This window comes from Aricia agestis, chromosome 21 (assembly GCF_905147365.1).
Source record: "Aricia agestis chromosome 21, ilAriAges1.1, whole genome shotgun sequence".
Classification (NCBI taxonomy): Eukaryota; Metazoa; Arthropoda; class Insecta; order Lepidoptera; family Lycaenidae; genus Aricia; species Aricia agestis.
The window spans coordinates 4,250,691-4,276,042 of NC_056426.1; the positions used below are offsets into that span (position 1 = coordinate 4,250,691).

General features: G+C 36.3%; 1 protein-coding gene across 1 annotated transcript in view; it reads right to left on the reverse strand.

The window, feature by feature from the left end:
* LOC121737732 (octopamine receptor beta-2R) overlaps positions 1-25,352 on the reverse strand; it is a 181,730-nt gene that overhangs the window by 76,230 nt on the left and 80,148 nt on the right. Inside the window, exon 4 of the mRNA XM_042129421.1 lies at positions 7,808-7,832. The gene's annotated coding sequence lies outside the window, so the exon portion shown is untranslated. The remainder of the gene's footprint in view (positions 1-7,807; positions 7,833-25,352) is intronic.

Genomic DNA, 25,352 nt, shown 5'->3' on the forward strand with positions numbered 1-25,352 from the left:
GGATAGATTATACAAAAAAAGCAAAACATAGGAACACAGCTCAAGCCTTTTTTTAATCTTTAATGAAAAAAGTACTTAAATCGGTTAAGTTTTGGAGAAGGAATCAGGGGACAACGAATCGTTGATTTTCTGGATTTTCTGCAGTTGTCTCTATCGCGTTCTGCGGTATAGGCTTGAGGTAAGGGAGACAGCTATAGATATTACACGTACTTTCTTTTCATTTCTCTAGCCGCTGTTGTATCCTCTTAAGTCAAACCCAGGTCACAGTATAGCAAGGGACTAATATTGCTATACTGTGCCCAGGTAACAGATCACGAAATACATATTGAATTGATACAATTCGGCCAATTGATTTGCCGCGTTGGTCTGTCAACTGCCATTGACATACTAAGATAAAGGACATTGACAATGTCTTCAAATATTTAGCTGACACTTTCATTAAAATACGCGTTTGAATAAAAAAAATGCAAATAGGAAAAATATACTTAACTTCTAAAAACAGAGATCATGAAGAGCATTTAAATTGAATATCCATTTTACTTACGAATCTAAATGTAATTTTATTTAAATATTATAGAATACTAGCTGTCCCGGCAATATATAAATAGATGTTGGCCAATTCTCAGACCTACTCAACATGCTCACAAAATTTCATGAGAATCGGTCAAGCCTTGCCTATGGCAACGAAAACTGTGACACGAGAATTTTATACCTATTTTAGATTTTAAAAATATGACAACCTAATCTCTTAGATATCTTCAACTGTAGCTAGTTTAATATTTGTAGTGAAATTGCTTGCCCGCATACGGTGGAATCGAATGGAAATCTGAAGTGCTATCCACTTCAGATTATAGTGGCTCAAGACGTTCATAGTTCCTTGCTGATTTTTAACCGACTTCAAAAAAGGAGGTTGTCAATTCGACGCGTGTGTAATATTTCCAGAACTGCCCAGTTTTTATATAATGTGTTAGTTAATTTCAGTGTCCTAACAAATGTGTCAAATTTCAAAAGTGTATGTACTTATACAGTGTGTAACAAAAATAAGTGATAATACTTTAGGGTGTGTACGTGTTCCTTGTACAGAGTTCACTGTGAAAGTAGCAGTGCTGAAAGACGATTTTTTTTTTTCACTTTTGTATGGGCAAGGGCTTGAGCGTCACGAGATTCCCCATTCAAAAGTGAAAAAAATTTTTGGTCTTTCAGTGCTGCTACTTCCACAGTGAACTCTCTACAAGGAACACGTACACACCCTAAAGTATTGTCACTTATTTTTGTTACACCCTGTATACAGCACCTGTGTATGTATAGGTATATTATGTATGTTTTTATGGTATTAAACATATCTCCGAAACTGCAAGTCCGATTTCAGTAATTCTTTTTTGTTGTACTAGTTATTGTTCAACTTATTGAACACTACAAGTTTCATCAAAATCAGTTCAGAGGTTTTTGAGATGAGGCATTTTACGTACAATTTTGAAGTCGGTTTTATCTTTTTAAGAATAAGGATAGAAGAATAAGGGTCAGTTTACATCAAAAAGAGACGAACAAAGGCAATGAAAAAAAGGAATACAAAATTAAAATGACTTGACCGATTTTTATTATTTATGTGCTTATCCGGTAGCTCTGTAATCACTGAATAAATTGGCCAAAATTTATTAGGAAATTTTTCATACCCGAAATAGCTTTGTAGGTAAATATTAACATTGCTACGTAGATTGCTAATAAAGCAAAGTATCTGAAACAGAATTTCTTTATAATCTACTTTTTGGAATCAAACATCTTCATCTAACGTCTGTCTTATCTAAAAGCACTGTATGCTATACTAAACTACATAAATAATCGGCCAAGTGCGAGTCGGACTCGCGCACGAAGAGTTCCGTACCGTTATAGAGCAAAATTAGACCAAAAATTTCGTTTTTGTATGGGGGGCTTCCATACAAAAACGTAATTTTTGTATTAAATTAAATTTTTATTTTATTTTAATATTATTATTAATTATTAAAAAATATATAAGTGGTCAAGGACTTTGTGAAAATTTCATGTCCCTACTACCTATTGCCATTATTGATATCGAGCAAAAAAGCAAAAAAAAAATCACGTTTGTTGTACTTATGGGAGCCCCCCTTAAATATTAATTTTATTTCGTTTGTAGTACTTAATATTAATATTAAGTAATTTTCACAAATTGTGTATAACAAGAAGTACTACACTTGATAAACACAATCTGTGAAAATTTCAGAAGTCTAGCTATAGCGGTTCTTGAGATACAGCCTGGAGAAAGACAGACAGACTGACGGACAGACAGACAGACAGACGGACAGACAGACGGACAGATATCGAAGTCTTAGTAATAGGATCCCGTTTTTACCTTTGGGTACGGAACCCTAAAAAACTTAATTTTCTCGGCCTAGATAGAATCTTTCCTAATCAGAATTTTTCTCAGAGAATTTTATCGAACATTTTACGCCGTGGCACAAATGCTCCTGATTGGTGCGGGGTATGAATTTCAAATATTAATGGGGAGGCCTTTTTCTGGAATATTCCAAGCGTTTTCCTTCAGGAGTCGCGCAGACGAGATCCGTCATCCGCTGCTGGTATTTTCTCAATAATTATAAGTTATAAGTTATGTAACAGACCGGCAAACATAGGTCTCAGATGTGATGGGCTTGAAAAAAGATTAAGATGAGTTTGTGTGTAATATAATATTTCTTAATACAAACAATTTTAATTTTATAAAAGGGTCAAGGGACAAAAATGTAAAAGGCGTAAGGCTCATAGATGGCTGATTTACATACACAACTCATCCAGAAAAACACACCTTTGTGTGCATGTTTTTATAATTATTTACCACCAACAGTAATATCATGAATTAGAATATTATATTAAAACTTTGTAATGTGTCAATTCTATAGTTCACTGTTCATGTGAAAATTAATACAAAACAGGCATGTACTATTAGAGAAGTTGGATGTTGATTCATAGGGACCCGCCATCTTGAAAAAGGGGGTGACAACACTATTTTCGTGATATCTCGGAAACTATACGTCTTACAAAAATTTTGTAAGAGCATAATTTGTTGAAAATTACTTTGCCTACAAATATGTTTATATTACTTTTTACCCTAAATTAAAGATTTAAAAAGTTGTAAGCAAAAAAGTAATAATTTTTGGCGACCCCACAAACTTGAGGTTAAGCTTCTATCGACTCCCCCCCCCAACACATTCCAAAAATAAAATTGCGTCCTCTAATAAAAGCAATATTCGGTCCTAAAATTGTAACATTTCAATGGACTAACATTGAATTGACATAATCCGACCTTTTGACATAGGTCCGTCAACTGCCTATGAATTCTTCCATGGTACATTTTTTCCGCGTGGTAGGTAGCGATGGGGACGATAGTACTTTCTCTCCTACCCAGCCGGCGGCCCACTCTTCCTGCGTCTTACGAATTTTCAATCAGGTCAAACATTTTTCATCCCAAAAACATACATCGCTGCTAAAGATAATACAAACCTGTATTTTTGAAGCTATGAGCTTCAAAAATACAGGTTTGTATTATGCACAATAGTATTAATAATATAGACATTTAGTATACTAAAACTATTTGAACTGCAGATGCGCTGAATCGTACAATATTTTAGAGATTCATCCATGATTCACGCTGAGCTCTCGACTCGGCAATATTGATTCAAGATATCATTGATTTATGATTCAAATTTATTGGCTAGTAATATTCATAATTCACAGCTAAGTGACTACACATTTACTATATTTCTGTTGACTAAGGGTCAGGTAACACTGAAACAGGACGAGACGCGGCGAAGAGCCATGCTTCGGCACGAATGGGCCGGCTCGACCGGATAAATACCACGTTCTCACAGAAAACCGGCGTGAAACAGCGCTTGCGCTGTGTTTCGCCGAGTGAGTGAGTTTACCGGAGGCCCAATCCCCTAACCCCTACCCTATTCCCTTCCCTTCCCTCCCCTATTACCCTATTCCCTCTTAAAAGGCCGGCAACGCACTTGCAGCTCTTCTGATGCTGCGAGTGTTCATGGGCGACGGAAGTTGCTTTCCATCAGGTGACCCGTTTGCTCGTTTGCCCCCTTATTTCATTAAAAAAAAAAATGAATTAATTTCAAGCGTTTTCACTTTGCACTTTCAGATTTATTATTTCAGTTTCATATTAATAGACTTTAGGCTGGATTTATACTCGCGAAGTAGCCACTAAACATACACATATAAATCGAGCCTTAGGGTTGGTTCACACGGCACAATCCTGCACGTTTCCTGCGCGTTTTTTGCAGTATACGTCTTAACGAATAAATAGTGCCGCGTATAATGTATATAGAACTATTAACACGTCCATTGTACTGCATGATTTGTTGCAGTACAATCGGCGTATGAATGTTAAGACGTATACCTACTGCAAAAAAACGTGCAGGATTGTGTTGTGTGAACCTACTCTTACTAGGTCATCTTAAAGGAGGGGAAGTAAGTTATCTTCATACAAAGGTACCGCGCGCGGCTTGTATGTGTGCGTGATAGTATCAATGCGTCGCCACGTACGGCACACAACAAAATCTCGGCCAGTTTTACTAGGCTGGTACCGCCAAGCCGCGCGCGGTACCTTTGTATGAAGATAACTTACTTCCCCTCCTTTTACTATGTCTTAACTGACTGAGTAACTCAGGATCTATCGGACGGAGAGCGGTCACGCGGTCAAGCTATCTGCGTTCGCATTTTACGTTCCAGCGGTCAGTCACACAGGAGCAATTCTGACGCGGTCAGAACGCCCTCTGTGTGAGTATATCTATGTAACGTAATACAATCATACAACACAAAGAACGCAAAACTGACCGCTTAAACGGGTGACCGATCAGTCAGTCTGATAGGTCAATTCAGAACGCAACGTGGCGCGTAGATGCGTTTCTTTTGTACTGATTTGACATCTCGATTGCGAGAGATTTCTTGCAAATCTGTCAAATCCTTACAGATTATGCATCTAGATTCTAGATTCTAGATCTACGCGTCGCGTTGCGGTTTGATTTGACCCTTAGTTCGCCATCTGCCTTTCACTGCCACAATTTCTTTCAAACCACCTTTGTAGAAGTATATTAAACCACGTCATATCTACGTAGTCTTTACTCTATACAATATACGTAGGCGTCCACAAATTACGTGAGGTGTTTTTTCGAATTTTTGACTCCCCTCCCCCCTGGTGAGATTTCGCGAGATTTTATTCACCCCCCATACCCCCTCCCCCCAATTCTCACGTGACATTTTTTAAAATGTGGGTTTCTTACGTGAACGTTTGGTTTGACGGTCAGTAGATTTTCTTTCGAACGAATTTGTGAATGATGTTAATCGTATAACGATTACGATTACGATTAAATCTTAAGAGCCCATATGACCCTAACTTGACTACATACATTAACCTAGATCTCAAAATCTGTAAGGTCTAGAAAACTGATTCTTTGACACAAGTAACTTCAGTTCATAAAGATTAAATGCTCATGACGAAAACACGATTACTCAAAAAATGCTCGATAGTTTCTTTTTTACAAAAAACCTTGTTTTAGACACATTTTTGCTTGGATCTTCGAAGTTTGCTGTATTTTCTTTAATATTTTTTAATATCTAAAAAGGTATTGATAAAACCTAAATTTGCTCAAAACACTTTTTTCATAATCATTAAAGTCGTCTTTTATTCAAGTAAAACTAACTCGGCGATGATTCCGCGCCGTCCTTTTTCACCTGGCATATGAAAGACGGGCGTGAGGGTAAGGAGAGAAGGACGATGTTTGATTTTTAGAGTCAAGTGAGCTCTTAACCATACGTACAATCTGGATGAAATAGACCAAAATAGTATTATTTATTGCGAAAAAAAAATTACGTGAGATTTACTGAGATTTGACTCGACCCCCTCCCCCCCTAAACATCTCACGTAATTTGTGGACGCCCCCTAATAACCGTACTCTAAACTGTTAAATAAATTACATTCAAATTGTGTATATTTTTCATATTTACGATGTAATAACGTGAACAATTTATGTGTTAATTATTTATTATCTTTATTTGAACAATAACGTTTTAGTGTTTATTGCTGCTGCATTACCGTTATTAATTCTAGTAATAATGGCTCGGTATAGTTTAAAATGGAAACACAATCTTGTATCATTAATTTATAATATTGTGTTTTAAATGTAATTGAAGCCGCGTCTCCATGATGTTGCCAGATGTTGCCAGCTGACGCGCAAAATGACGCGCGGCTTGTTGTTTGTTTAAAGAGAATTGCATCAATTGTCGTCAAGTGGAGACGCGCGCAACAATGTCCGTAGTGTGGTCTAACGAACAAGTGCTCAAATTAAGCAAACTGTACCAAAACTATGAACGTCTATGGGATACTGCTCACAGGTACTATAAAAAAAATTATAACCACTGCCACTAAAATCAACACAAGTTCCTCTGGCGACATGTTGGCGACGACTGACGTAAAGTAGATGCGTAGACAGACAACGTTGTTCATCAAAAGCTGTCAAAAGTCCCGCGCTGACTTTCAACATGTTGGGCAACTTGTTGTCCAGCATGTTGCGCGTGAATTGTTGCTTAGTGGAAACGAGGCTTAATTAAATACAAATTTATTTGTGCAGATTTAAAGTTGTCACGGAAATCGTACATTATACAAAGCCACTGACTGTAGATGTGTAATAGCCTAGTAATAGCGAAACAAAATGTAAATAAGCAATGATGAAAAACTCAAAGCAGATATGTTACTACCGCGCGCGTTGTGAAGATTCAAATACGGCCCAATTGGGCCGTCTGTTATTTAGTCTGCATCGAGCGCAGTCACGAACGTGCCGCGTCTTGTCTTACCTAAATAAATTGACAAATGACGTCGTGCGTGTTTCGAAAATGTACAAACTTACCAATTATGACTCAAAAGAAAACAAAACACTTGGAATCTCTTACTACATGTCTTGATTGCAATAAATACATCGATTATTTACATTTTCAATTTTTTTTCCAACAATCTGGAAAAATCTAATTTTCGTCATACCTCAGGCGAAGAAAGAGATTCGACGTTTAAAAATATAACTGTCTCTTATATGTAAATGGTTTTTCGTATCTTTTGTTTCACTTATCTGTCAAATTTGTCAATGTTTGCAATTTTGAATTTGAAAATTGTTCGGAAGAGATTTAAGCCGGAAAATAGTATCGACGTAACAGATCTGTATAAGTGCAATATCATTGTAAATAAGTAATAATAATAAGTCAGGAGTCGTCACATTTTTGACATCTTAAGGTGACGCCGCGTTAAAGTAAAAAAACCGTGTTGGATATGTTTTACATTGCTTGTTTTCTATTGAAAACAACATGGAACAGCAAAAATGGAAAGGGCGTAAGCGACAAAATAGTTTTTGTCGCGCAATTTAAAAACCATAAATACATTTCATATAAGCTATGGGCAAATTATAGTGTATGCTTGAACCAATTTATGTACAAATTTTGAAAGCTTTAATCACTCTCCTCTGTTGGCAAAATAGGAATCGCTTTTTTTACCGAGGTGAGAGGTCTTTTTGATTGATTATTCTGTTATAAAAGTATTCATCATGTCTTTGTCTTTGAATGGGTAATTCAAAGACAAAGACAATATGATGAATACTGACAGTGAACTATAATTTCTTAGCTTTAGTCATTGCTGTTTTGCCTCGTCTCATCTTGTTGTGGTGTAAGCAAATCCTTAATTTAACCAGTCACTATGATTATGGTTTAGTGACTACATATTTTATGTTTAACAAAAACTCACCTCATCATTCAGACAGCTTCAAAATCTGAAACAAAAATTTCATACAATCAGTATATAATGAAAATATCAGTTTTATATTTTTATAACCTAAAATAAACAAAGGATAAAGTAGTCTTAAACAGTAGATATTTTTTTTTATGAAACAAGGGGGCAAACGAGCAAACGGGTCACCTGATGGAAAGCAACTTCCGTCGCCCATAGACACTCGCAGCATCAGAAGAGCTGCAGGTGCGTTGCCGGCCTTTTAAGAGGGAATAGGTTAATAGGTAAGGGGAGGGTAGGGATGGGTAGGGAAGGGAATAGGGGAGGGTAGGGAAGGGAATAGGGTAGGGGATTGGGCCTCCGGTAAACTCACTCACTCGGCGAAACACAGCGCAAGCGCTGTTTCACGCCGGTTTTCTGTGAGGACGTGGTATTTCTCCGGTCGAGCCGGCCCATTTGTGCCGAAGCATGGCTCTCCCACGTCATATTTAATGTGCCTTTTAGATAATTAAAAAAATAATTTATTTACTAGGCACAGAGTACAGATCGTTTCAGGTCAGAGATAATAATATCTATTTCCATGTATTTTCTGCCGGTAGAGTGCATTTTTTTGGGATGCCTTATTAGATAGCTTGTGGGCACCGAGTCCCAGAGAGAGCCGTGATTTTAGTGGGTAGATCCTACGGGGAGTCCCACATACACCGTCCGATGTCCCAAATCCACCGGGGACGCGGAAAGCATTTCCCCATGTAAAAAAACCGGCCAAGTGCGAGTCGGACTCGCGCACCGAGGGTTCCGTACAAACCTGCAAGGTTTACAAAGTTCGTCAATTAGATCTAAGTATTTGATATGAATTTCAACTTGATAGCTCTACGCGTTCATGAGGAAAAAAGTAATAAGTTTATATTTATTAAAAAATATATATTTTGTAATGTAACTAAAAATTTAAGGTTTTCGGAATTTTTCCTTTATGTGTGCTATAAAACGTTGCTTCATGCCAAATTTCAAGATTCTAGGTCGACTGGAAGTACCCTTTAGGTTTTGATTCCCTTGCGAGTACTTGCGAGTTTCAAAATATGCAGCTTAAATTGCTGTTTCTTTTGATTGCGTTGACATAGAAGTTTGATTTTGTTACAGCTTAAAGGTATTATAGACCTGAGTATTTGGTATGAATTTCAATTTAATACCTCTACGCGTTTATGAGGAAATGGGTAGTAAGTTTAAAATTATTAAAAAAAAATATATTATGTGATGTAACTAAAAATTTATGGTTTTCGTAATTTTTCCTTTATCTATGCTATAAGACGTTGCTTCGTACCAAATTTCAAGATTCTGAGTTCACGGGAAGCACCCTGTAGGTTTTGATTCCTTTGCAAGTGTCGAAAATTTGCGGCATAAACGGCTGTATCTTTTGATTGCGTTGGCTTAGAAGTTTGATTTTTTCACAGCTTCAAGGGATAGTAGACCTGAGTAATTGATATAAATTTCAGCTTCATACCTCCACGCGTTCCTGAGAAAAAGGGTCTTGACAGACGGACGGACGGACAGACGGACAACAAAGTGATCCTATAAGGGTTCCGTTTTTTCCTTTTGAGGTACGGAACCCTAAAAATGGTGTAGCTTGTAAAAATCACCTTTCTAAGTACGTAACTAATATCTTACGCGAACGAAATCGTGGATAGCAGTAATAAATTAAAAATGTCTCCTTATATCTATCGTAGAAACTAAATGAATTTTAATTAAAAGAATAAAAATGACGAACATTTTCGTAAAAAATGGATGATTATTAGCTAATAAAAACATCATTCGAGAATGAGCCTTATGTTGTCGACTTAAGGTTCATATTAGAGGTAAAATAACTCCAAATCTCTGTGTAGACGGTAGGCACGTCTTGAAATAATGGCCAAAGGATTCCAAATTCTGTCGGTCTGTTCGTACTGAAGGGGCGTCCATAAATTACTCGAGTGATTTTGTAATTTTAATCAAATAATTTTTCAACATTTAGGTTAATTTGTATGTCAGTACTTTGTTTTAAAAATACTTCGTTTAGTATTCAAAACAGGGCCCGTACCACGAAACCGTTTTGAGACTCACACAACCGTACGGGAATGTTGCGTCCTACTGTAACAAACGTGAAATGACGACGAGAGAGCAGCATAGCTAGCACAAGCACGTAGACAAACGAAAGAAACTAAATTTTGACAGTTTTACCGGAAAAACTTTGGAGAAAAAGTTTCTTTCGTATCTCGATTATCTTCCGCTTTTGAAAATCTATAAGTCAAGGATGACGAACCGCTTTTGACATTTAGTTTCTTGATATATATATTTTTTTATTATGGCACTTGGCTATAAAACCATGGCTAGTGTCGAGTAAATGGCGGCAAATTCAAAAAATCGATGTATAGCAACCCTGTCTATAGCCGGAATTATAGTTTTGATCTACAAAATACGAATAATAAAAACTAATTAACTTTATATAGCCAAAGTGCCATAATAAAAAAAAGAATCAAGAAACTAAATGTCAAAAAAATAATTGCCGTTGCTATAACGGTTGCTATGGAAAGAGTTTCTTGTCTTTGTCCACTGAAACTCAAGTCGACGGGTTGCGCCATGCTCAGGAAAAAGATATGTAGACATGGGAAAGAAACTGCCATTACTTTCTTCCGAAGAATCGACTGGGCAACGGCGTGCTAGCTATGCTGGACGTGGCATTCTCGTCCGATTGTTTGAGTCTCAAAACCGTTTCGTGGTACGGGCCCTGGCTAAAATTGATAGAATAATAAACATAATATACCCGGTTACTGATTTTTTTCGAAGTAACATAATATCTGCTTTACTATTGAACCACGATTATAATTGTAGACGCGAAGTTTTACAGGTTAAGATTTATTTTGTTTGTTGTTTGAAAAATAGAACCATTTAGATATTCACTAGATAGATAGATAGTGAATGTGAATAATAAGTTTTGATTGGATTTGCAATCACAAAAATATAACTTCGCAAGAAGATCCAAATTTTTATTGTAGCAGTTGGAATGCCTGCACTATATCCCACTTAACAATAGGCTTGATGACTATTTTTTTTTTCTTATCGGTGATTGAAAGACCCTTAAAAAATAGAAACATCGCTGAAAGAATGACTCTGATAGCTTAAAAATTCACCAAGATATGACAATTCAAACATCTCATAAAATAGACCTGCCCGAAACGCTCCATACAAAGTGCTACGAAAGACTGACGTCACTCTTTCGTAGTTTGTACGCATCGGGAGAGAACTTTGTTCGATAGGTATATTAAATATTGCGTTTATGAAACTGGTTTCATAACAAAAGTTGCTTTAATTGCATAAGTTATTGCATTGGTATACAAATATTAAGAAATTTAATTGGAAAAAAAATCGACTTGATTATCTAACTTTGAAGGTGCATAACAAAAAAAATAAAAATGCTATCGATCTGTAATTTTGGGAACACTTATTTTTCACCGTGATTTCTTTATTTTATTAACAAAATTCGCTAATCTTTGACCTTGTCATCATACCTATTTTCATATTTTTAATTAATAGCATCGCTGCGTCGCCTACCCTCACATCTTGTTTCATAAACTGGCCTTTAGCATCTCAAATACTTCCAATTTCTCAAGCATTTTCAAAATTCATTGAGAAATTCCGTAGTATAAAAAATTTTGGCCTTGGCCTGGCACTCTTATTCTATGGCCTGACCTTCAGCCGTCCCTGAACCTTGGCCTCCCTAAAATAAACTGTCGCGTGGCTGCCGGCCAAATCTCATCATTATCTATGCTGCATGCACTTCTGAATGGGAACTCACAGAAAAAATAATATTCATTCAGAATAATATTCGTACAGCGTTAATGGAGCTGTGTGCCTGTCCGTCTGTTTGTCACAATATCTCAAATATCATTCAAAAGTTTCAGGATCAGTAATTCATATTTAAATATATTACTAGACGTTCCGCGCGGCTTTTCCCGCGTAAGTTCACAAAAAAAAAAAGCTATGTACGTTCACGTAGTCTACTTCTTATCTGTATAATAAAATACGAAAGTAAATGAAACGGAGGGAGGGAAGAGCGTGGGAATATGTAACAAAAATGAATGATGGGTAATACTTTAGTATTATCACTTATTTTTGTTACCCTGTATACAGTCATATTATTTGGCATTTAACATAAGTATATATATATATAATAGTTATGAAGACATTGAGTCGTGCTCAAGTTGTAAAGACGTTTTTAATGGTCCTCGGACGTTTTGGACGCGATAATGTCCAGATTTATTCGACCTTTATTGCCATTTTAGGGACGGATGATTAATTTGAGAGGCAATTTAATGAGGCAATTTATTGACCAATACGACCTGCAAACCTTGAAGTGTGCTTATTTCCGTTTAAAAGGCCGGCAACGTACTTGCAGCTCTTCTGTTGCGAGTGTCCATGGGCGACTGTAGATGCTTTCCATCAGGTGACCGTTTGCTCGTGTGATAAATAAAAATTGGCTAAGTGCGAGTTGGACTCGCGCACGAAGGGTTCCGTGCCGCAATAGCGCAAAAATACGCTGAAAATTGTGTTTTTTGTATGGGAGCCCCCTTGATTATTTTATTTATTTAAATATTATTATAAATTATGAAAGTACAAATAAAACTAAGTATTTTGTGAAAATTTCAAGTGCCATGTATTGCCGTTACTGATATCGAGCAGAAAATAGCAAAAAAATCATGTTTGTTGTATGGGAGCCCCCCTTAAATATTTAATTTATTTTGTTTTTAGTATTTGTTGTTATAGCGGCAATAGATATACACAATCTGTGAAAATTTCAGAAGTCTAGCTATAGCGATTCTTGAGTTACAGCCTGGAGACACACAGACAGACAGACGGACAGACTTCGAAGTCTTAGTAATAGGGTCCCGTTTTAACCCTTTGGGTACGGAACCCTAAAAAAGATCTACTTACAAGGATCTTGTGACACGGATCTTTCGTCTGCCTAGTGACGTATAAATTATACTGTACTTGTTGCAATTCAATTTAGTAGTCTCGCACTTGGCCGATTTAAACTTTTTAAATATAAAACTTTAGATCAAAAAACAGTTATTACAAACTGCTTTCTTTCCAACTACCTAATAATTACCTGATTCTTGAAAATTAACTATATTAATTAGCTACTTATTCGAATGTTCAAATATATCTTGTTTACGTTGGTCGTAACGTAAATAAACACATATAAATTATATTATGATTCATTGAGATCGCTTGCCAAATCATACTATGTTATGTGACTTTTAATTACTAATCTTAATCGCTTTGTTAAAGTCGTGCTGCAATCTTTTTAACCGAATTTATGGAGGTTATTCAATATCTTATATCTTTAAACGAGCATATACAGAATGTAACAAAAATAAGTGATAATACTTTAGGGTGGGTACGTGTTCCTCGTAGAGAGTTCATTGTGAAAGTAGCAGCGCTGAAAGACGAAAAATATTTTTCACTTTTGTATGGGCAAGGGCCCGAGCGTCACGAGTTTCCCCATACAAAAGTGAAAAAAAATTTTGGTCTTTCAGCGCTGCTACTTTCACAGTGAACTCTCTACATGGGTACGTGTTACCCTAAAGTATTATCACTTATTTTTATTACAGCCTGTATAGGGGGTTTCGGGGGCGATAAATCGATCTAGCTAGGAATCATTTTTAGAAAATGTCATTTTATTCGTGTTTTATCGAATACCGAGCGAAGCTCGGTCAAATAGCTAGTTCATATTAATCTATAAAGGGGGTCATTCTGAACAAGAACATTTTGTTACACGAATTTTGAAAATTCGCGAAAGAAAATATTGATCCTCCATAACACAAACTTTGTTGGTCACGTGGCTTTTAATTATGGAAAAGCAAAATTAATCGATAGATCAGAACTAATTCACTTATACGTTTTTGAGAGTGATCCTTATGCCTTTGGCATAAGGGTTATGTTAAGAGTAAATTAATCCTAAACGGTTTAATATCACGAGCTAGGCAGTTACACGAAATCTTCTTTGACCCAATTTAGTGATGTGCCTTCATTTAAATAAGATGTCGAGATCCGAAGCTAATTCATTACAATATTGAGATTGGACCGAGATTACTAAAGCACCTGTCCCTTTATATTTTGATATAATTTAAGTAGGGATGTGCTATCAGCAAAGTTGCTTATTAAGACGCTCCCCCTGCGGAGATGCCGTAAGTTACCGTTTTTAGAGCATTATTAACTCATAATTTGTAAGCTACAAAACTATAATAAAAATACAGCAATAATATTTTGTATATGAACGTTCCTTTCATAGTTGTTAATTTCCTATTTTTGTATATTATTATTCTCATGATATAATGATCATGTATCCAAAGTAATACCAATTTATTCAGTGTCTCTCTAGTATTTACAAATTACGTTTATTTGAAACACACGCCAATAGACAATTTTATTACTACATATTTGCCGTTTGAATTTTTTTAGGTCAATTTTTAACTATGATAAGTAAAAAAGTAGGTTTTTGGTGCGATCTCGGCAACGCAGCAAGCCGGCAAATGTATGGTCAAGGTCGTTTGCTCAGGGGATGGCCTTAGGGCCTAAGGTTTCATTTTCTACCGACATTGGTCTAGCGACCGATGCCGCCGCTGTTTTGTAGTGGCGTGGAGCAAAATGAAGCCTATATAGGTCATAAAGTGGCATTTTATTTGAATTTTTGTCGGTCGTGGTCGCTAGCCGCGTTGATTGGAACGGTACCGCGTTTATATATCATGCAATTGCACTTCCACTATCAGACAATATATTTAATAGGTTATTTTTTACATTCTAAGATTATGAATTATTATATTTATGTAAAATTTTATTTAGTTTATGTAATATGCAGTGTGTAACAAAAATAAGTGATAATACTTTAAGGTGTGTACGTGTTCCTTGTAGAGAGTTCACTGTGAAAGTGGCAGCGCTGAAAGACCAAATTTTTTTTTTTACTTTTGTATGGGGAAACTCGTGACGCTCGGGCTCTTGCCCATACAAAAGTGAAAAAAATTTTTCGTCTTTCAGCGCTGCTACTTTCAGAGTGAACTCTCTAAAAGGAACACGTACACACCCTAAAGTATTATCACTTATTTTTGTTACACCTGGTATATGAGTATTATTATGCTAATAAAAAACTTGTGTTATGGCAATCGCCATAACAAAGTTTTTACTTAGCATGGGATTAGACGACGTGATGTACTACCTAGCTTTTACACTATTGTATATTATTATTGTATGTTTAATAAAGAATTTGAATTAATTGGTTATTTAAAATGCACCCCATTACATCGACGAACGAACGTTGCAAAGTAAATTGATAGTTAATACTTCGTGATCTTTGCGTAGATCGAACCAAATAATATTACATTTTTAAAATACAAAACATTACAGCATACGTAGGTACATGCAGATACAGATTACAGATACAAATATATCGAAAGTGTCAGATTACACCCGAGACTTCATTGCTATTTTATTCATTCGACATTTATTCATTTTCACAAACAGTTCTATCGAATCGAATGAACACCTTTAAATAAATAAATGAAATCTTTTAAGCATTCCAATTGATATTTTCGTGAACGATCAGCACAATATTATGGCACGATAAAATGTTAATATCGATATAGCGTCGGAATTTATCGAAAATGTCGCCATTATTATCGACAAAATTTACATTTTGCATCCCTATCGGTCCCTTTGCGTAATAAAATAAGTGGATTGCTTTTCGCAACATGAAAAATGATAGGAGACGGATTTTCGTTTGGTATTTTATAATATTTTTAAATAACATTAAGTCTGGATCAGCAAAATGACAATCCAACTGTTATTTATGATGGTGAAAATATAAAAGTTCTGTATTTTTATGAGCGACTTGAATTTCATTTTTCTTCTTAAATTTTATGAGATTGAGTTAGGAGGGTGACGTTTGAAGGGCTTTCTAAAGGCGCTTTGCACGTTGAGCCAAGATAGTTAACTATGATTTTCGCTTTGATAACCAAGCTGTCTAGAATGTACCATCGAGGAAGTTGATTCCTATGCAATTGACGGACCAACGTTATTTGGTCGAATATCAGCTGGGTTTGGCGTAACGCAACCAAACTACTTAGGTCCCCGATTTGCATAGGAATCAACTTCTCTGATAGTACATTCAACTTTGATGATTGGCAATTTTAGATGAATACGCCCCTGTACACGTGTGCTTGCATCGCATCGACGTCAAATACAATATGTACTAGGTTACATGGTCAGTCTGGCATCAGTTCAGTCCATCAGTCTTATCCAGACTGACCGGAGAATGATCGTGTAACCGTTTCATTGACGGACTGATATTTTTTTATTATTTACTTTCCGGTCATCATTCTGGCGTCATTCTCAGACTGATGGACTGAACCGATACCAGACTCACCGTGTATACTAAACCGTACTACAATAGACTGATTCCTTATCATGGTATTCCATTTAGGACCAACGCAGAATTTTGAAATAGAGATCGAGCTCATCACACATCACGTTTAAAAAGATGTACTTCTTTTAGAGAGAGAGCACATTAGAGACACGACAGTTTTTAGACAGACTATCGCATAATAAAAAGTACTAGACGCGCACATTTGAAACAAAACGTCTCATAGACAATGTTGTCTAATGCGTACAAGAACTGCACCGCGACAAGTCTGACTAACGACTGTCGGCTTCCCTTTGAAGTGTATGCGAGCGCGCACATCAACGACAAAACTGTCTAGCGGTGTACCTAGTCTGATCCGAGCGTTCTCTGCTGATGAATAATTTATACGTTGCGTCGTCGTAGACAAAACAGTTTCGTCTTGGTATGCGCCGCGTGGTAGACACAACTGTTTCTCTTTAATCGTAACACTGACTCGTCTTCGTGAAACAAGATTTTCTAAAAACTGTCGTGTCTCTAATGTCCGGTGGCCTTTACTATTTATGACACAATGTCACTGCCGTTTTAGGGTCAATTCAGACCGTAACGCGATGAGTAGATGCTTATCTAGTACTAAATAGACAGATATCCTGAGCGTGAGACACAATAGACATAACGACCAGTAGTTCGACTGCAAAGAAACGGACAGGTTTCAATATCTGTCAAATTCGTCGGGTTTCACTAGGATTATGAACGGAATGTGCCTCGCGCTGGCTGATATAATTTATTTTTAAATATTTAAAATAAAGATTTCAAAATTGGATTCTGACAATTTTAATCGCATGTGCCAAAACACAAACAACAATACGACCAAAGAGGAACACGTCCATCGAATATGTCATATTTTTAAATTCGTAGGTAACAAGTTAACAACCCTAGCGACGATTTTCGTCATAATACGTCAAATTTAAAAATTTCAACATCAGTTCTAAGTCGGCATACTCTATCATTCTGTCTACTCTGCGGGAGACGTCTTGCAAATCTGTCAAATCCATATTTTAAAAATGCGTCTACGGCCTACGCGTCATGTTGCGGTCTGAATTGGCCTTTAATCGTAGTTTAACTGTATTACTAGTTATATTTACCTTGAATAATTTCATGAAATACAATCAGGAATCACATTAACAGGCTGATTTGAAAAACAAAGCATGAAACGGAGAACAATAAAATCAGGGGACGGCCCATTATGCCTAAAGTAATTTGAAAGTCCATTAAATTCTGTTCAAAAGCCTGTGCCCTGTCTTTTGTCTACAAATTGTCCAGAAATCGTGTCTAAAAATTGCATTCGAGTGGCTATTTAAATTTTGAAAATCATTTTAGTATGATCCGACTGATCACAATTATGGCAACCCTAATTGTGATCAGTTTATACGTGGGAGAGCCATGCTTCGGCACGAATGGGCCGGCTCGACCGGAGAAATACCACGTTCTCACAGAAAACCGGCGTGAAACAGCGCTTGCGCTGTGTTTCGCCGAGTGAGTGAGTTTACCGGAGGCCCAATCCCCTTCCCTACCCTCCCCTATTCCCTTCCCTTCCCATCCCTACCCTCCGCTATTACCCTATTCCCTCTTAAAAGGCCAGCAACGCACCTGCAGCTCTTCTGATGCTGCGAGTGTCCATGGGCGACGGAAGTTGCTTTCCATCAGGTGGCCCGTTTGCTCGCTTGCCCCCTTATTTCATAAAAAAAAAAGTCGGATCATACTAAAATGTGAGTAAATGTGGTGAGTCACGAAAAAATACCGGACAAAATGTATGGAATGGAAGGGAATGGAAGTATGGAAGGTCGCAAAATACAGTTGTTTATATTATTATTGCGATCATAAAATTGTGCTCGTGATATACTATAACTTACTTAACGAAATAAAGGTAGGGTGAAAAAAATTTAAAATCACCTAAAACTAGGTACCAGTAACACCGACTTCCCGGAATACCGAACATTGTTCTGTCCGGTATGACCGTTTCTTTTTTACCGGACAAGCCTCGAAAATACCGGACTGTGGCCCGTATTTTCAGTCAGTACTTAAGAAGCGCCTCGGCCTCAAGGCGCGGTTCGCCTCTGTAATTGGTCCAAATTTTGACAGCCAACCAATCACAGAGCCTGAAACGTTCCTTGAGGCCGAGGCGCTTCTTAAGTACTGACCAAAAATACGGGCCTAAATGCTTAAATACCGGACATCTGGCAACTCTAATCACAATATGGCACATTTTGTCAGCACTATACACGCCGTACGCGTCGAATGTGCGAGGTTTCATAATAATATTATCATTTCAATCAAAGCGGCGCGTACGGCGTGTGCGTGCTGATAAATGTGCGATCACTTTAAGACCACTAAACTACCGACATACTTTTGAAACGAAAGTGCAAAATTATGAATTTATGCTGAACCGTAGGTATACATAAAATTAATATCCTTAGTGTATCCATTAGCATTACGAAATGCCAAAGTTTGTGGATTGAAATAGAAGAGGTAACAGACATACCGACCCACTTTTATAATGATAGTTACAAAATCAAATAATTAAATGACAGGAATAGATGAAAGAACACTGATGATTTGTGGTCAACGAACTGTCAAAAGTTATAAAGCCCTGCGGGCTGCGAATTGCGATCCCTTCGAAGGCTGTCAAATAAATAAAAAAATGACAGAAGTCACGCAATAAAACAATAGGATGTTTTTGCGCGTGGTAATTAGAATACAATGTACCAAGAAATTGATTGTGGTCAGCCCATTCACCTGATTTAAATCCGCTAGATTTTTTTTACTGAGGAGCTGTGAAAGAAAAGAAAATTTGGTAAATGAATTTCTTAAAAAGTCATAAAAACACCTTTTCTAAAGTTACAAGTAAATACTATAATGGACACCGTGGCCTGTGATATTATTTTACTTCTTGGATTTTGTCTCTTTTACATTCGATGAAAGTTTCTTTCCGTCTCATCCAAATCAGAATATCACATATTTTTATTGTTTCAATATAAAAATATTACAACAATGAAAATAACAAAAAAAACTATCATAATATTTTTGCTTCACAGTATTTTTGCTTAAAAACAAAATGTACATTGGTCAGTTAAGTAATAAAGCAAATAAATTTAAGCCTCGACTACGTTCGCTAAACTTCGTCTACATTATTCATAGTCAAACACAGAAATATTATAAGGAGGAATGGTAGATCTATACTAAAACTACCAACCAACCAAGACCCAATTCCCATCGTCTGTTTGTAGGAAGGAATAGGCACTTGAGAAATCATCTATGATCTACCGAAAATATACGTAGGAGAGCCATGCTTCGGCACTAATGGGCCGTAAATACCACGTCCTCACAGAAAACCGGCGTGAAACAGCGCTTGCGTGAGTGAGTGAGTTTACAGGAGGCCCAATCCCCTACCCTATTCCCTTCCCTACTCTCCCCTATTTCCTTTCCTTTCCATCCCTACCCTCCCCTATTACCCTATTTCCTCTTAAAAGGCCGGCAGGCGGCAACGCACCTGCAGCTCTTCTGATGCTGCGAGTGTCCATGGGCGACGGAAGTTGCTTTCCGTCATGTGACCCGTTTGCTCGTTTGCCCCCTTATATCATTAAAAAAAATTCATCTATTTATCATAATGGAACTTTCGAAAAATCACGCAGCAGACAAAATATACTACAATAATTCTACTGCATACGTATTTTCAGTAGCAGAGTAATATCCAAGCTCTATTTTTATAAAATAAGGAGGCAAAAGAGCAACCGGGTCACCTGACGGAAAATTACTACCATCGCCCATGGACACTTGCAACATTAGAAGAGCTGCAGCCTGCAGGTGCGTTACCGGTCAGTTCTGTTTTTGCAATTCACCAGAAAGACCTAAAAAACGGGCCTTCGCCTCCATATTTCTTTAAGCGATCTTAAAAATGAGTGCAGCCTGTCCTGGACTGATTTTTACAGACAGAACGCGTGTAATGGACGCCTAATAAGCACTTTAATTCGTCGAAAAACGGGCGAATCAATAGCCCCGAGAGAACAAACACTGCAGTGGCCAATCGAAAAAAACTACGCGATATTGCTGCCCTATAGTGTTGTATCTCTATCGAGTAAAATATTAAATTAAAAAACAAAATCGCGATGGCAATCATGATTATCTAACATGGCTCAAGGGCCCAAGGCCCAATGTGTAGAGGGGCATTCATATTTTGGCGTTAGCCGTCAATTAAGGAAGAAAAGAATACTTACATGAAAATATTTTTATGTACTTAACAATAATTATGTTTTATAAATGGTTACTTCTATAATTTTTCTATAGATGATGAAACATGCCAATAAACGCGGTATTTTTTGTAACCGGTTTATCTAGGAAACTGGACACCGAATAGACAATCTTGGCATAACTCACAACCGAAAAATCATCACAGTCACAATTGTTTATAATGATAAACATCAAAGGATGAACATTGTTTTTGACATAAACGTGATCGGCATGACAAGCTTGACAATTGACGCGCCGCCATCTATGTTATACTAAGGTACTAATTATATATTCTGTGGTTATACGTTGAATAAAAAAATGTTTTTGAAAGTATAATATGTGAACGACTTTATACCTTAAGTATAGCCACGACCTTATACGATAGTTGCTGATCGTTCTTACCTGTATAGGGCAATATAATATACAGAAAAACTTTCCACTTTTATAAAATAAATAAAGCCTGGCTGCCGCTGGCTCCTACTCTATGGAGATATATCATTCGTATTTTTCATGATAACTAAACAATGTAATCGACATTGCAGACAAGTTTTAATTTTTAATTTTATTTTATCGATAAAGCAAACTCCGCACATCCCTAGACGCTCGAAAGCCGGTGTAGCCTTTTTGCAGTATCAATAGAAACGACTGCAACGTACGAGATTCGCAGCTGCGGCCAGTATTGTGAAAGGAGATGACAATTATTTGCGAATCCAGAAAACCCAGTGCGGTTTTGTCTCAATTCCACTTATACCAAAACTAAGTGAAAATACTTTAGGGTGTGTATGGGTCCCCTGCAGAGAGTTCGCTGTGAAAGTGAAAGAATGAGTAACTTATTGTTTCAATTACTATGGGAAAATAATTTTCCAAAAAGTTTTTCTCTTTCAGCGCTGCTACTTTCACAGTGAACTCCGTAGAAGGGACACACACAAATATAAAACAAACAAAGTATTATTACTTAGTTTTGTTAGACCTTGTAAAACTAGAAATGCCAAAATGCTGACAACATTTCATCGATACAATGATGTTTTGACGCGTGTACAACAATGCCAACATGCAACAAAGAGATACGACATTGTCATTTTGTGGGTGGAAAACATGATATGCCATTCAAATTGACACTAACAATTAATTAATATTTTAGCCACTTGATAAATGAAGCTTGGACAAAATATAAATATATTAGTGGATGTAGAAGGTAGTAACTGTTAGAAAATTGCCATTTTTTGCATAAATGGAATGTTTACCACTGTAAAAATGATTTGAAATAAAAAATGTGGGTTTTATTTATAGCCAAATATGAAGGTGATGAAGGTTAACCTAATAACCAGGTAACCTAATAATTGATTAGGGAAAAGATGAGTAAGTAATTGCCCTTATGTTCTAAAATGTTAACTATTAAGTCTATCCACTTACGTCTTCTATTCTTGTGTAACTGTCGATTGTGCGACATAAATTCAAGGGCACGAACTACTCTACTGTATACAGTTATACTGCGGCTTAATGAAACCCATTTTTGAGGGCGAATATCGCTAAAATTTACAATTGTAAGGCTAATAACGCTGGCTCGGTGCCAGAATCGTTTTTTGCCGTTCAACCAAATGAGAACCATTATTTAAATTGTACGGGTAATACAGCGGGGACACGAAACATATTATAACAGATAGTTTTTGTTTTAATCCAACGACATTATGACAAAAACTATGACCCTTGTAAGGCAAAAGTAAGCCTAGCTGTGGTTGATTGACGTGTTGGACTAGTATAATTTAATGAGTATAATTTATTATACACAGTAAAATATAAGGTGTTCATTCTACAAAGTAACAGAGATATTAAGTTTAACCTAAGGGTATGCGTGCAGAGTTCGCTGTGAAAGTAGCAGCACTAAAAGAGTTAGTTTTGACTTCTGTTTCTATTATTGTATGGACAAATTCGTAATGTTGTTTATTTGTTATCATTTCTACTGGTCCTTCTAGAGGCATCAACTGAAAAAGAAGGAACAGATAAATTTTCTCTACCATAGAAAGATAATCAAAAAATAAAAATAGAAACTGCTTTTAATTCAGCGCCCATAATGATACTTATTATTGTAATAAAATATATAATACTTATGTTCCTAAAAGCAAAGCGACTCTACAATACATAGAGACGTCACTTATACATAATCTAGATATAATGTACTGCACCGCTTCCTGTTATGTAACACAATACAGCTGCAACAAAGAGCAACAGCTGAGCTAGAAGAGCCACAACAAAGAACAACGAACAGAAACACCAAGTGACACAGTTTCTGCAGAATGAATTTAATGAAAAGCGCGGGTAAACTCAAAGCTACAAAATTCTAGTTTTGAATGATTTTTTAACTGGTTAATTTAAATAATTTTTTATTTTTAGCTCTCGACGAACACAGTGGGGTATTATAAGTTTGACGTGTGTGTATGTGTGTTTGGTCGTGGCGTCGTAAAATCCATTTTTTTTTTCTAAATCCAAAATTTGGAAGCTGACATGATCGAGTGTTGTTAACCATAATAATCCATCATTATTACCTCACTCACAGTGTTCGAACTTTTTTCATTTTTATACTTTTTATAATAATCATAAGCTAAAAACGGAACCCTTATAGATTCGTTATGTCTGTCTGCCCGTGCGTATGTTACAGCCACTTTTATTTGAAACTATAAGAACCATTGAAACTTGGTAAGTAGATATAGTCTGAGAATCGCATTAAGATTTTGATACAAAAATGGAAAAATTATTAAATATTTTAGGGGCCCCATGGGTACAACTGAAACAAAAAAAAATGTTTTTCATCTAACCTATGCGTGTGGAGTATCTATAGATATGTCTTCAAAAATAATATTGTGGTTTCTAATATTTTTTTTCTAACCTGAATAGTTTGCGAGAGAGACTCTTCCAAAGTGGTAAAATGTGCCCCCCCCCCCCCTCTAACTTCTAAAGCAGGCATGATAAGTCTAAAAAAATATATGATGTACATTACTATAAAAACTACCAGCGAAAATTGATTGCACGAGATCTAGCAAGTAGTTTTTTCGTGTTAAGGGGTTAAAATAGGATATATTATTTTTGTATACTTGCAAGGCAAACAGGTTAATGTTATTTGCTTTACGAGCACTAAATTTAATATTGAAGCGAGAGTAAGTTAGGTGAGTCTAATAAATTATATATGATTTTATAGAAGTAAAAAAGATCAAAGATGATGCGCCTATTCTCAAGAGTCTGTATTTTGAGGTTAATTAGCCTATCGTGATAATTTAAATTAGAACGTCCTGGGTTATAACGGTAAAAAAGAACCTTGACAAAGAACAAAGGCCATTCGCCTAACATGCTTGGACTATAAAAATCTTATAAAACGTAACTTGATGAAACTAATGTCATTTCAATTGCCTATTTAAATGTAACATAGCACGGCACTCAATATATTTTTAAAAGCTGGGAGTTTCGAGTAATTATGTATTAAGTTTTTGAGGTTATATAGGTAGTTATTGATAAACTGTTTCATTTTAAGTTATGAAATTAGTTTAAATTATATGAAACACACGTCAGATCTTTTAAAAATGACAGTAGGAGGCAATCGAGCAAACAGGTCACCTGATAGAAAGTAACTACCGTCGCCCATGGACACTCGCAAAATCGGAATATGCTCTCTTCTTGAAATCTCCAAGAAGAGAGCGTATATATGCAGGTTGTATGGGTCCCTATGAATGACAGAATATGCGTTCAATAAAAAAGAAACATTATCCTGCGTTAAAAACGCAAATTCAATATTCATATTTTAGAGACGATTATCTTTGTTTTCCCAGCTTCTAAAAATAAACTGTTTTTATTTAATTATAACATTTTACCTAAACAACATTTTAGTGATAGTTCCATCTTGGTAACAAGAACCTTTTATTTTTAGTCCATTTTGGCCATTGTTCTTTCCTTTGCATGCGCTCAATGTCCTCTACGTCCGCTACATTATAATGCTGTCATTAAAATCAAAACACTGTGTGTTGTATATGTTTAAGCTTGACTATAGTTGAACGATTCAACAGCTCAATACGAAACGGCGACAATACGTTCAGAGTTGCGCCTCTATTCACATTCTACTCTATGTCCTCAATTATATTGAACTAATTGTTCGTACTGCAGAATGGTGAATTCAGAGAATAGACCGAAATGAATTAATAATACTATTGCTACTAGGTAAAGTAGGGTATGTAATCCATAATAATATAAATAGAATAGTGTGTGTCTGTCTACACAGACAAACAACCTGTATGTATGTCTGTAACTTTTTCAAGCTTGAACCGATGAATCGATTTTTTGATAAGGAAGCAAGGTCTACCAGAAGCTGATGACAAAAAGTGGGAAAATAAATTGACTCTAGCAATACCTGGATAATGGGAATAAATCATTTTGATCCTATTTTTTCCTTTAGCAGCGTATTCTGTGTGTGAAACATTCAAATATAAAAATTTATCCAATGATCAAGGGTATTTTTTGAAAATCTGCCAAATTTGCCATCAGACCCTGGTAGACCTATAGTTGTTATTATAATGTACGATTCCCGTGGGATAAACAAATTTCTGAACTGTGACATTCCGAGCGTCATCTAATAGATTCATAGAGGTTAATAATCACTTCCCAACACCCAATTTATTAGCTCATTTGCACTAAGTTGAGCCACGATTATGACTACACGAAAGCTCCAAAAATCATAAAAATAAACCACTAATGAATGTTACGGCTCAAGTATGAAAGCTGCCAATTTGCGAAAAGGATAAAAGGATAAGAAAAAAATAATTACGGAGTGCCCATTATCGTGAGAAATAATTATTTCGGATTTTATAGGCA